The following is a 13,106-nucleotide window of genomic DNA, read 5'->3' on the forward strand; positions in this document are numbered from 1 at the left end:
TAAAAAGAACTTACCTTAAATGGTCCTGCTCAATATACTCAAAGTGTACTAGTGTAATTTATCAGTCAAGATAAAATAATACCTAATTACACTACGACTATTCCAATGGTTCGTTCCTTTCCATCTCCGTCGTGAGCTACTATTTATAATTTATAAGGAATTGATAACATAATCTTCTGTGTGTGACACCACACACTATGTTATCTACAATATAAATTAATCGAATAACTACACTTAACTTATAAATGTAGATATTTGACCAATATGATTCTTATTTCTAAGTAAATGTTTATACAAAAAGATAGGCTTTTAGTATATATTCCAACAATATCCCACTTATACTAAAAGACTATGCTACCATATATTCTGTCATACATTTGATTCCCAACCCTTCAACATGCCCATCAAAAGCTCTTGCAGGGCCTTAGTGAAAGGATCTCTCAGTTTATCATCTGATGCAATCTAGGCAGCAACAACTTTTCCTCGTTATACGATGTCTTGTATTAGGTGGTACTTGTGCTCTATTGTGTTTACTTGCCTTATGGACTTATGGTTTCTTCGAGTTTGCTACTGCACCACTATTATTGCAATAAATTGTAATAATTTTTGGACAAACCAGAAATCATATCTAAGTCTATCATGAAGTTTTTGAGTCATTCAGCTTCTATGGTTTCCTCAGAGCCTGCCACATACTCAGCTTCTATGGTGGAGTCCAAAAAATATCTATGCTTAACACTCCTCCATTGTTATGGCTTTACTTCCTAAAGTAAGCACAAAACCCCGAGATCGACTTACTATTTTCCCTATCTGATTGAAAGTCACAATCTGTGTAACCCACAAGGATCAAATTATTTGCCTTGTCAACTAGCATATAATCTCTAGTCCCTCTAAGGTACTTTAATATATGCTTTACGACAGTCTAGTGTCCCAGTCCTGTATTTACTTCGATATCTGCTAACTATGCCCTGGGCAAAATAGATATCCAGTCTCGTACACAGCATTACATACATTAGGCTTCTAATAGCCGAAGCATAAGAAACTGCCTTCATATCCTCTATCTATTTTGATGTCTTCGGAGACATCTCTTTAGATAAAGATTCTCCATGCCCAAAAGGTAGAAAAACCTTTCATGGAGTCTTGCATGCTAAAACGAGCTAGGATAGTATGAAGCTCGAGATAAGCATAACATTCTTTTCTAGTGATCCCTTTGATCCCGAGAATATCTGCTCATTCTTCCAAGTCCTTCATATCGAATTGCTTGGACAACCATATCCTTACTTCCGACAATACTTTGATATTGTTTCTAACTACCAAAAATATCATCTACGTATAGTACAAGAAATACCACCACGTTTCCATCACACTTCTTGTATACACAAGACTTATCCAGTCACTAAATAAAGCCATAGATCTGGATTACTTCATTAAACCGGATGTTCCATGACCTTGAAGCTTTGCTTCAGTCCATAAATAGACCGATTGAGCTTACATACTAGATGATCTTTGCCTTTTGTAATGAACCCCTCTGATTTCTTTATATGGATGCTTTCTTCAAGACTTCTATTAAGGAAAGCTGTCTCGACATCCACTTGCCAAATCTCATAATCCATATGAGCAACAATAGATAAAAGAATCTGGATAGACTTAAGCATGGCTACCGGAAAAAGGTTTCCCTTTTTCAACAAGCCTTGCTTTGAAAGTTTCCACTTTCCCATCCGTCCCTATTTTTCTATTGTAGACCTATTTTCACCCAATGGCTTTTACACCATTTGGTGGTTCTATAAGCTCCCAGACTCTATTAGAATACATAGATTCTATTTCAGTATTCAATGCTCTTTGCCAAGATGCTGCATCTTTATCTTGGAGTGCTTCATCATATGTCCGGAGATCAAGTTCATGTTCACCAAGGATCAAGTCCAAAGATTCTCCCAAAACATGAATCTTTTAGGTTGCCTAACAACCCTCCCACAACGACGAGGCACTTTGTGCAATTGTGTATCATTTGTGATACGTGTTATAGTTTCTTGTGATATTTCATCTTGTACAGTTGGTACTAGATTAGACGTGTCCTATATTATTTCCTTAAGAAAAAATTTACTTATGGGCTTGTGGTTTGTTACATAGTTCTCTACTAAAAATCGGGCATTGGTGCTTACAATGACCTTCTGATTTTTAACACTATAAACCTCCTTTCGTTTCTCTAGGATAACCCATAAACAAGTGAACTCTTGTTCTTAATTCCAACTTATCAGTGTCTCCGTTCAGCACATGTGCTAGACTACACCAAATCCGAATATGCTTTAGACTAGGCTTACGCTCATTCTACAATTCTATGGAAGTAGAGGGTTCTAACTTTAGAAGGTACTATGTTCACTTCCGTTTCCAGAGTATATCCTCAAAATGAATTTGGTAATTCTGAATAACTCATCATTGATCTAACTATATCCCTAAGAGTCCTATTCCTTCGTTCTACTACACCATTCTGTTGGGGTGTACTAGGTGCAGTTAGTTGGGATTGAATCCCGACTTCTGATAAATGACTCCTAAACTCTCCCAAGAGGTATTCGCTGTTAGAATGTATACTAAAGCCTAGCTTTTGTAAACATTTATTTGTTGAAATAAAAGAATCACATTGGTCAATATCTGCATTTATTTATTAAATGTAATTGTTCAATTAATTTATATAGTAGATAACATGAAGTGTGGTGTCACACTCAGAAGATTATGTTGTCGGTTCTCTATAAATTATAAACAGTTGCTCGTGACTAAGATAGAAAGGAACAATTTATCAGAATAGTCGTAGTGTGATTAAGTATTAGTTTATCTTGACTAATAAATTACACTGATACACTTTAAGTGTATTGAGTAGGATCATTTAGGAAAGTTCTTTTTGTACTGACTTAGTAAAAGAACTAGACCTTAGTTATTATGGAAGTGTGTGCTCTTAATCCTAATATAATAACAAACACATATATTTAATATTTATTTCTTTAACTTATCAATGGGTGAGGTTTAGCTCGATAAATCAATATGCCCGATAAATTGGGAAATGATATTACTTATAGTGTGTGTTGTTGATTATAGAAGTAATCTGTGTCCTAGTTATCTAGGTTGAGAATGTCCCCAAGAGGGGCTCATAAGGATTGCCATGTTAAACCCTGCAGGTGGTCCTAGTCTGACATGACAATAAAGTTGAGTGGTACTACTCTTGGAGCTAGATATTAATTAAGTGAGTTGTCAGTAACTTACTTAATTAGTGGACATTCGTAATCTTAAACACAGGGAGACTAACATACTTATGATAAGAAGGAGCCCATAATGTAATTTGGGATTGGTGCGGTAGTACGGTAATAACTCTCTAGTGGAATGAGTTATTATCGATGAACTTGAGTTGTGTGTTCGGGGCGAACATGGGATACTCAAGCTCATCGGAAGGCCAAAACCAATTTCTCCTCTAGGTCCCTGTCGTAGCCTCATTATAGCCTCAAGTTCATCCAAATGTAAGGCTCTTCTTGGTGTCCAAGAAGGGGGACGGACCATTGCTTGGTGACCAAGCAATGACCGACCACATCCTCTTATAGGGGCCGACCCTATAGCTTGGTGACCAAGTTTGTAGGGGCCGACCAATATTAATTCAAATAGGAGGGTTGTTTTGAATTTTTAAAATCTTCTCTTTGTAGAAAACTATAAGTTTTAAAAGAGAGATTTTAATTTTTAAAACTTTTCTTATTTGAATTTGGCCACATGTTTTAATAGAGAGTTTTAAAAGTTTTAAAATTTTCCTTTTTTAACCATCCTCATGGTTTAAGAAAAAAGGGAGATAAGTTTTAAAATTAAAATTTTCTATCCTCATGTTAAAAAAGGAAATTTTATAAGAGAGTTTTTAAATTTTAAAACATGGTTTTAATTTTTAGAAATTTTCCTTTTTTAACTCCTACTTTAGGAAAGAGAGCTTGTAAAATTTTATAAGAGTTTTTCTTATAAAATTTTATAAAAATAAAATTCCTTTTTCCCCTTGATGAGGTGGTCGGCCACCTTGCTTGGTGCCCAAGCAAGTGGCCGGCCATATTAAATTATTTAAAATCATCACAAAATTAAATTTGGTGATTGATTCAATCAAGAGGAAAGAAAAGGAAAAATAAAATGAGAAAAGGAAAAACTCTTGGATGATTTTATTTTTTGTAAATTTTTTTTCCTTATTTGCCTTGGGCAAGTAATATAAAAGAAGAGGTGAGGGAGCTTCATGAGACATAACTCTTATTCTTATGCTTGGGTGATCTCTTGGTGGCCGGCCCTCTCCCTTCTCCCTTTCCCTTTGCTCTCTTATCCTTGGTGGTGGTGGTGGCCGAATTCTAGAGGAAGAGGAAGGATTCTTTTGGGTGGTGTTCATCTTGGAGGATCGTCGCCCACACAATGTCCAAGGCGAGGCGAGGAATACGGCAGAAGATCTCGAGGTCATTAGCTTACAAAGAGAAGGTATAATTAGCAATTGTTTTCCGCATCATGCTAGTTTTTCTCTTTGTAAGAATCTAAATACAAGAGGCAATTAGATCTAGTTTAATCGAATTTATTTTTCGATTTTGTATTTTCTTCTTTTTCGAATTTATGATTCGATTGTTTTTTTTGGTTAACCTAGAGTTATTTAAGGAAATAAATATTAGCTTTCCTTAAAAGGCTTTGCCTAGGCGGTGGTGGTTGCTCCCATATCCAAGAAGGCCATGTGCCTCGCCATGCAGTTCTGGAAGCCAATTTTGGAAATTAATATTTATGAAATTAATAACCTAGGTAGATTTGAATCAATAGTGTTAAGTTTCGCTTGCGATTCAAATCTAAATCATTAAGAACAGATAAGTTAAATTTGGAATCAATGATGTTAAGTTCCGTCTGCGATTCCTAATTTAATTTCTAAAGAACACAATAGGTTATTTAAGGAAAGGTTCGACACTTGTACAAAAAAAATTTTTGTACAATGGAACCGGTACGTTTTCCTAGGACTAACCAACAATTGGTATCAGAGCTAGGGTTTGCCTCTGTGTATTTTTAGAATTCAAATAGGTTATGCACATGTCATACATAATTTAGGCAGGATAGTAGTAGGATGTGCTAACTCTTTGGTTGTAGGCTCCAACTATTATGGCTTATTGTTATTGTGTGTGATTGGACCCTTGGACATGTCAAGGGCATTATTTGTGTGCATGATTGTATGTATAAAATACAGCAGGAGCTGTATTATTTTTAGAATTTTATTTTTGTTTGATCTAGAATACATATACATTCCCTCGTGGAATATAGGATCGATATATGTAAAATTCTATTTTTTTCGCGGATCGGATTCTTGCGAGACGTGGTACTTTTGGAGCACCAGAGGCGCAACGGAATAAGAAGCAAGATGGATGCGACGATTCGACCCAATGGCGGTGGCTAAAGATGACAACAGCTAAGGTTCGAGCATACTGAAGACAGTGATGGAAAAGGCCATAATAGTTGAAAAATTAATTTCCAAATTTATTGCTTTCATTTACTATGATGTTTATATACATGTGATGTATGCTAGGATAGGTAAAAAATCCTCATTTTTAAATAACTAAGTGGGAGAGGGATTTTAATAAATCCCATGGTCTCCATTACTGGTTTGTAAGTGATGCAACAAGCCTGCGTGTTGGCTCTGAGTGCCTCCCTCCACAACGGATGAGTTTGTTGCAGATCACTAGATCAAACTTCCTTTTATGGATGGTTATAGGAAATTATTTAGGAGCGTGTGATCTTCTCCAACTGAAGGGGCACAATCCTATTTATTGGACTTAGTATCAAGTAATGGTATACACTTAGACGCATTCAATAGTATCCTCCGCAACGGAGTCACTGCTATTGTCTTGTATGACCAAAGTGAAACTAACTATTAATTTTATTTGTCATAAAGTTAGGATGACAAGATAATAAAATCAATGGGTCACACCCTCCTCTTACAAATGATGAATTTGTATACGTCCACACTAACGTGGCATGCAATATTCACGGTGATTTGAGGTGTTGGTTAATTTAAAATAGTATTGTTTGAGGAATCAATATTATTCTAAATTTAGAGTCTTGACCAAAGTTTATTTTTGTGATTCTTAGGATGACTTTCAACCCACTGGCCATCATACTAAAAGAGAATAGACTTACTGGTCCTAACTACATAGATTGGAAAAGGAACCTGGACATTGTTCTTACTGCTGAAAGCTATAAGTTTGTACTGACTGAGCCTTGCCCTGATGCACCTAATGGTGAATCTACCCAAGAGGAGATTGAGTATCATAAGAAATGGGTAAAAGCAGATGAGATGGCGCGGTGTTACATTTTGGCTTCAATGTCAAATGTATTGCAACATCAGCATCAAGATTTACCAACAGCTTATGATATTATGAACAATCTCAAGGAACTCTTTGGTCACCAGGATCAGGCCTCTAGGCAAGAAGCCATGAGAAAGATAACGACGACCACCATGCAAGAGGGTACTCCTGTGAGGGATCATATCCTAAAGATGATGACTTATCTAAATGAAATACAAATCCTTGGAGGAGAAATTGATGGGGAAACCCAGATCGATATGATCCTCCAAATGCTACCTAGAAGTTTTGAGCAATTCCGCCTGAATTATAATATGAATAAAAGGGTATATTCATTGGTGGAACTACTGACAGAACTTCAGGCAGCAGAAGGTTTGTTTCATCACAATTCTCAGATTCACTATGCTGAAAATGGTTCTACTTCTAAACCGAAAGGAAAGAAGAAGAAGAAACATGTTAGCTCAGCAAAGAAGGTGAATAAATCTCAGAGTACAGGACCTAAAGCTGGAGTGAAGAAGCTGAAGGGCAAGTGCTTCATCTACAAGCAGTCAGGGTATTGGAAAGCGGACTGTCCTCGTAGGAACCAGAACAATAAAGGTATATCTCATACTCTAGTAGTTGAAACATGTTTAGCGGTGTTAGCTACCAGCATCTGGTGTGTAGATACGAGAGCCACTGATTATGTCTGCAATTCTTTATAGGGGTTCCAGGAAACCCGATGACTATTTGATGGAGAGATAACCGTCTACATGGACAATGCTACTAAGGTGGCGGCTGTTGCAGTGGGAGACATCTACTTATCTTTTGATAGGAATAGAAATTTGATTTTAAGAAATTGTCTTTATGTACCCAGTTTTAGAAAGAATTTAATTTCAGTTTCTAAACTGTATATGGATGGGTATTCAGTTTCCTTTAGTAATAATGTTGTTATAAAGAAAAATAAGGTGATTATCTGTTCTGGTGCATTGGTTGGCAATTTATACACTTTAAATCCAATTTCTCCCACAAAGCAAAATATGAAAATTAATAACACATCTTCTAATTCTAATAAGAGAAAAGAACCTTCGGAAATGAACCAAACATATCTTTGGCATCTAAGGCTTGGACATATTAACTTAAGTAGGATTCAAAGGCTTGTAGCCGATGGACTATTGGGTTCATTAGAGTTGGAAAACTTTCCAACATGTGAATCCTTCTTGGAAGATAAAATGACCAAGAGACCTTTTAAGGCCAAGGGGTATAGAGCCAAAGATGCGTTAGAACTGGTTCATTCTGATTTGTGTGGTCCTATGTCTATCCAGGCAAGAGGTGGTTATGAATACTTTGTCTCCTTTATAGACGATTATTCAAGATACGGATACATTTACTTGATGCGCCGCAAGTCTGAATGCTTTGACAAGTTCAAAGAATATAGGGCTGATGTGGAGAAACGTCTTGGTAAAAGTATCAAGACACTACAGTCTGACCGTGGTGGCGAATACCTCTTTGGAGAGTTTAGGAATTACTTATCAGAAGTCGGGATTCAATTCCAATTGTCTGCACCTGGTACACCCCAGCAGAATGGTGTGGAAGAATGAAGGAATAGGACTCTTATGGAAATGGTTAGATCAATGATGAGTTATTCAGAATTACCGAATTCGTTTTGGGGATATGCTTTAGAAACAACAGTGTACATTCTGAATATGGTACCTTCTAAAACAATTCCATCTACTCCCATGGAATTATGGAATGGGCATAAGCCTAGTCTGAATCATATCCGGATATGGGGTAGTCCAGCACATGTGCTGAAGGGAGATACTGACAAGTTGGAATCACGTACAGAAGTTTGTTTGCTTGTGGGTATCCTAAGGGAACGAAAGGTGGTTTATTTTATAATCCTAAAAATCAGAAGATCATTGTTATCACCAATGCTCAATTTTTAGAAGAAGATTATGTAATGAACCATAAGCCCATGAGTGAAATAGTTCTAGAAGAAATTATAGAGAACACGTCTACTTCAGTACCAACAGTACAAGATGAAGTACCACAAGAGACTACAACACGTGTCACACATGATACATAACCACAGACGGTGCCTCGTTGTAGTGGGAGGGTTGTGAGGCAACCTGAGAGATTCATGTTTTTGGGAGAATCTTCAGACTTGATCCCGGGTAAACATGAACCTGATCCCCGAACATATGATGAAGCACTCCAAGATATAGATGCAGTATCTTGGCAAAAGGCAATGAATTCCGAAATAGAATCCATGTATTCTAATAAGGTCTGGGAGCTTGTAGAACCACCTGATGGTGTAAAAGCCGTTGGATGCAAGTGAATCTACAAAAGGAAAAGAGGGACAAATGGGAAGGTAGAAACCTTCAAAGCAAGACTTGTTGCGAAGGGGTATACTCAGAAAGAGGGAATCGACTATGAGGAGACTTTTTCATCGGTAGCCATGTTTAAGTCTATCCGGATACTCTTGTCCATTGCCGCTCATATGGATTATGAGATTTGGCAAATGGATGTCAAGACATCTTTCCTTAACGGAAGTCTTGAAGAAAATATCCATATGAAGCAACTAGAAGGGTTCATTGAAAAAGGCAAAGAGCATCTAGTGTGCAAGCTTAATCGGTCCATTTACGGATTGAAGCAAGCTTCAAAATCTTGGAACATCCGGTTTAATGAAGTAATCCAGTCATATGGATTTATTCAGTGTCCGGATGAGTCTTGTGTATACAAGAAGTGTAACGAAAACGTGGTGGTATTTCTTGTACTATACGTAGACGATATTTTGTTAATTGGCAACAATGTCAAGGTATTATCGGACATAAGGGTATGGTTGTCCAAACAATTTGATATGAAGGACTTAGGAGAATGTGCACACATTTTTGGGATCAAAGTTATAAGGGATCGCAAGAAAAGAATGTTATGTCTATCGCAAGCTTTATATATAGATACAATCCTTGCTCGTTTTAGCATGCAAAACTCCAAGAAAGGTTTCTTACCTTTTAGGCATGGAGTAGCCTTATCTAAAGAGATGTCCCCAAAGACATCAAAGGAGATTGAGGACATGAAGGCAGTTCGCTTCAGCTGTAGGAAGCCTTATGTATGCAATGCTGTGTACGAGACCTGATATCTGTTTTGTCATGGGCATGGTTAGCAGATATCAAAGTAACCCTGGACAAGGACATTGAACTGCTGTGAAGCATATTTTAAAGTACCTGAGAAGGACTAGAGATTATATGCTAGTCTACCAAGCAGACGATTTGCTCCCTGTGGGTTACACGGATTCGGACTTCCAATCAGATAGGGACAATAGTAAGTCAACATCAGGCTATGTGTTTACTCTAGGAGGTGGAGCCATTGCATGGAGGAGTGTTAAGCAGAAATGCGTCTCAGACTCAACCATGGAAGCTGAGTATGTGGCAGCCTCTGAGGCAGCCAAAGAAGCTGTATGGCTCAGGAACTTTATAATGGACTTAGATGTCATTCCTGGTTTGCCCAAGATCATCACAATTTATTGTGATAATAGCGGTGCAGTTGCAAACTCGAAGGAACCTCGAGCTCATAAGGCAAGTAAACATATAGAGCGCAAGTACCACTTGATACGAGACATCATCAAGCTAGGAGAAGTTGTCGTTGCCAAGATTGCAACAGAAGATAACCTAGCAGATCCTTTCACAAAGGCCCTTCCGGCGAAAGCTTTTGATCGGTATGTAGAGGGGATGAGAATCAGATGTAAGGCAACAAATATGGCAACTTAGTCTTTTAGTATAAGAGGGAGATTGTTAGAGTGTATACTAAAAGCCTAGCTTTTGTAAACATTTATTTGTCGAAATAAAAGAATCACATTGGTCAATATCTGCATTTATTTATTAAATGTAATTGTTCAATTAATTTATATAGTAGACAACATGGAGTGTTGTGTCACACTCAGAAGATCATGTTGTCGGTTCTCTATAAATTATAAACAGTTGCTCGCGACTAAGATAGAAAGGAACAAACTATTAGAATAGTCGTAGTGTGATTAAGTATTAGTTTATCTTGACTAATAAATTACACTGATACACTTTAAGTGTATTGAGTAGGATCATTTAGGAAAGTTTTTTTTGTATCGACTTAGTAAAAGAATTAGACCTTAGTTATTATGGAAGTGTGTGCTCTTAATCCTAATATAATAACAAGCACATATATTTAATATTTATTTCTTTAACTTATCAATGGGTGAGGTTTAGCTCGATAAATCAATATGCCCGATAAATTGGGAAATGATATTACTTATAGTGTGTGTTGTTGATTATAGAAGTAATCTATGTCCTAGTTATCTAGGTTGAGAATGTCCCCAAGAGGAGCTCATAAGGATTATCATGTTAAACCCTGCAGGTGGACCTAGTCCGACATGACAATAAAGTTGAGCGGTACTACTCTTGGAGCTAGATATTAATTAAATGAGTTGTCAGTAACTTACTTAATTAGTGGACATTCGTAATCTTAAACACAGGGAGACTAACATACTTATGATAAAAAGGAGCCCATAATGTAATTTGGGATTGGTGCGGTAGTGCGGTAATAACTCTCTAGTGGAATGAGTTATTATCGATGAACTTGAGTTGTGTGTTCGGGGCGAACACGGGATACTCAAGCTCATCGGAAGGCCAAAACCAATTTCTCCTCTAGGTCCCTGTCGTAGCCTCATTATAGCCTCAAGTCCATCCAAAGGTAAGGCTCTTCTTGGTGTCCAAGAAGGGGGCCGGACCATTGCTTGGTGACCAAGCAATGGCCGGCCACATCCTCTTATAGGGGCCGGCCCTATAGCTTGGTGACCAAGTTTGTAGGGGCCGGCCAATATTAATTCAAATAGGAGGGTTGTTTTGAATTTTTAAAATCTTCTCTTTGTAGAAAACTATAAGTTTTAAAAGAGAGATTTTAATTTTTAAAACTTTCCTTATTTGAATTTGGCCACATGTTTTAATAGAGAGTTTTAAAAGTTTTAAAACTTTCCTTTTTTAACCATCCTCATGGTTTAAGAAAAAAAGGGAGATAAGTTTTAAAATTAAAATTTTCTATCCTCATGTTAAAAAAGGAAATTTTATAAGAGAGTTTTTAAATTTTAAATCATGGTTTTAATTTTTAGAAACTCTCCTTTTTTAACTCCTACTTTAGGAAAGAGAGCTTGTAAAATTTTATAAGAGTGTTTCTTGTAAAATTTTATAAAAATAAAATTCCTTTTTCCCCTTGATGAGGTGGTCGACCACCTTGCTTGGTGCCCAAGCAAGTGGCCGGCCATATTAAATTATTTAAAATCATCACAAAATTAAATTTGGTGATTGATTCAATCAAGAGGAAAGAAAAGGAAAAATAAAAAGGGAAAAGGAAAAACTCTTGGATGATTTTATTTTTTGTAAAAAGTTTTTCCTTATTTGCCTTGGGCAAGTAATATAAAAGAAGGGGTGAGGGAGCTTTATGAGACATAACTCTTATTCTTATGCTTGGGTGATCTCTTGGTGGCCGACCCTCTCCCTTCTCCCTTTCCCTTTGCTCTCTTCTCCTTGGTGGTGGTGGTGGCCGAATTCTAGAGGAAGAGGAAGGATTCTTTTGGGTGGTGTTCATCTTGGAGGATCGTCGCCCACACGACGTCCAAGGCGAGGTGAGGGATACGGCAGAAGATTTTGAGGTCATTAGCTTACAAAGAGAAGGTATAATTAGCAATTGTTTTCCGCATCATGCTAGTTTTTCTCTTTGTAAGAATTCTAAATACAAGAGGCAATTAGATCTAGTTTAATCGAATTTATTTTTCGATTTTGTGTTTTCTTCTTTTTTGAATTTGTGATTCGATTGTTCTTTTTGGTTAACCTAGAGTTATTTAAGGAAATAAATATTAGCTTTCCTTAAAAGGCTTTGCCTAAGCGGTGGTGGTTGTTCCCATATCCAAGAAGGCCATGTGCCTCGCCTTGCAGTCCTGGAAGCTAATTTTGGAAATTAATATTTATGGAATTAATAACCTAGGTAGATTTGAATCAATAGTGTTAAGTTCCGCTTGCGATTCAAATCTAAACCATTAAGAACAGATAAGTTAAATTTGGAATCAATGATGTTAAGTTCCGTCAGCGATTCCTAATTTAATTTCTAAAGAACACAATAGGTTATTTAAGGAAAGGTTCGACACTTGTACAAAAAAAAATTTTGTACAGTGAAACCGGTACATTTTCCTAGGACTAACCAACACTCGCCACTACAATCTCATCGTAGTGTCTTGATATTTTTACCTTGATGTTACTCCACATCAGCCTAGTACTCTTTGAACTTATCAAAGCATTTAGATTTGCAGTGCATCAATGAAATATACCCGTATCTTGAATAGTTGTCTATAAAATAGATGAAATATTCGAAACCACCTCTTGCCTAGATAGTCATAGATCCACACAAATCAGAATGAACCAATTTCATCACATCTTTGGATCTATACCCCTTAGACTTAAAAAGTTCCTTGGTTATTTTTCCTTCAAAGTAAGACTCGCAGGTTGGAAAATTTTCCACTACCAATGAACCAAAAAGTTCATCGGCTATTATCCTTTGAATCCTACTCAAGTTAATATAACCTAGCCTTAGATGTCAAAGATATGATTGGTTCATTTCCAAAGGTTGCTTTCCCTTATTAGAGTTAGAAGATATGTTATTAATTTCCATTTGTTGCATCGTGAGAGTTGTTGGATTATAAATTATCAACTAACGTACCAGAACAGATAACTTCCCTATTATTCTTTATAACAACTTTGTTGTCAAAAGAGACAGAATATC

The sequence above is a fragment of the Zingiber officinale genome, chromosome 4B (assembly GCF_018446385.1).
Source record: "Zingiber officinale cultivar Zhangliang chromosome 4B, Zo_v1.1, whole genome shotgun sequence".
NCBI classification, from domain to species: Eukaryota; Viridiplantae; Streptophyta; class Magnoliopsida; order Zingiberales; family Zingiberaceae; genus Zingiber; species Zingiber officinale.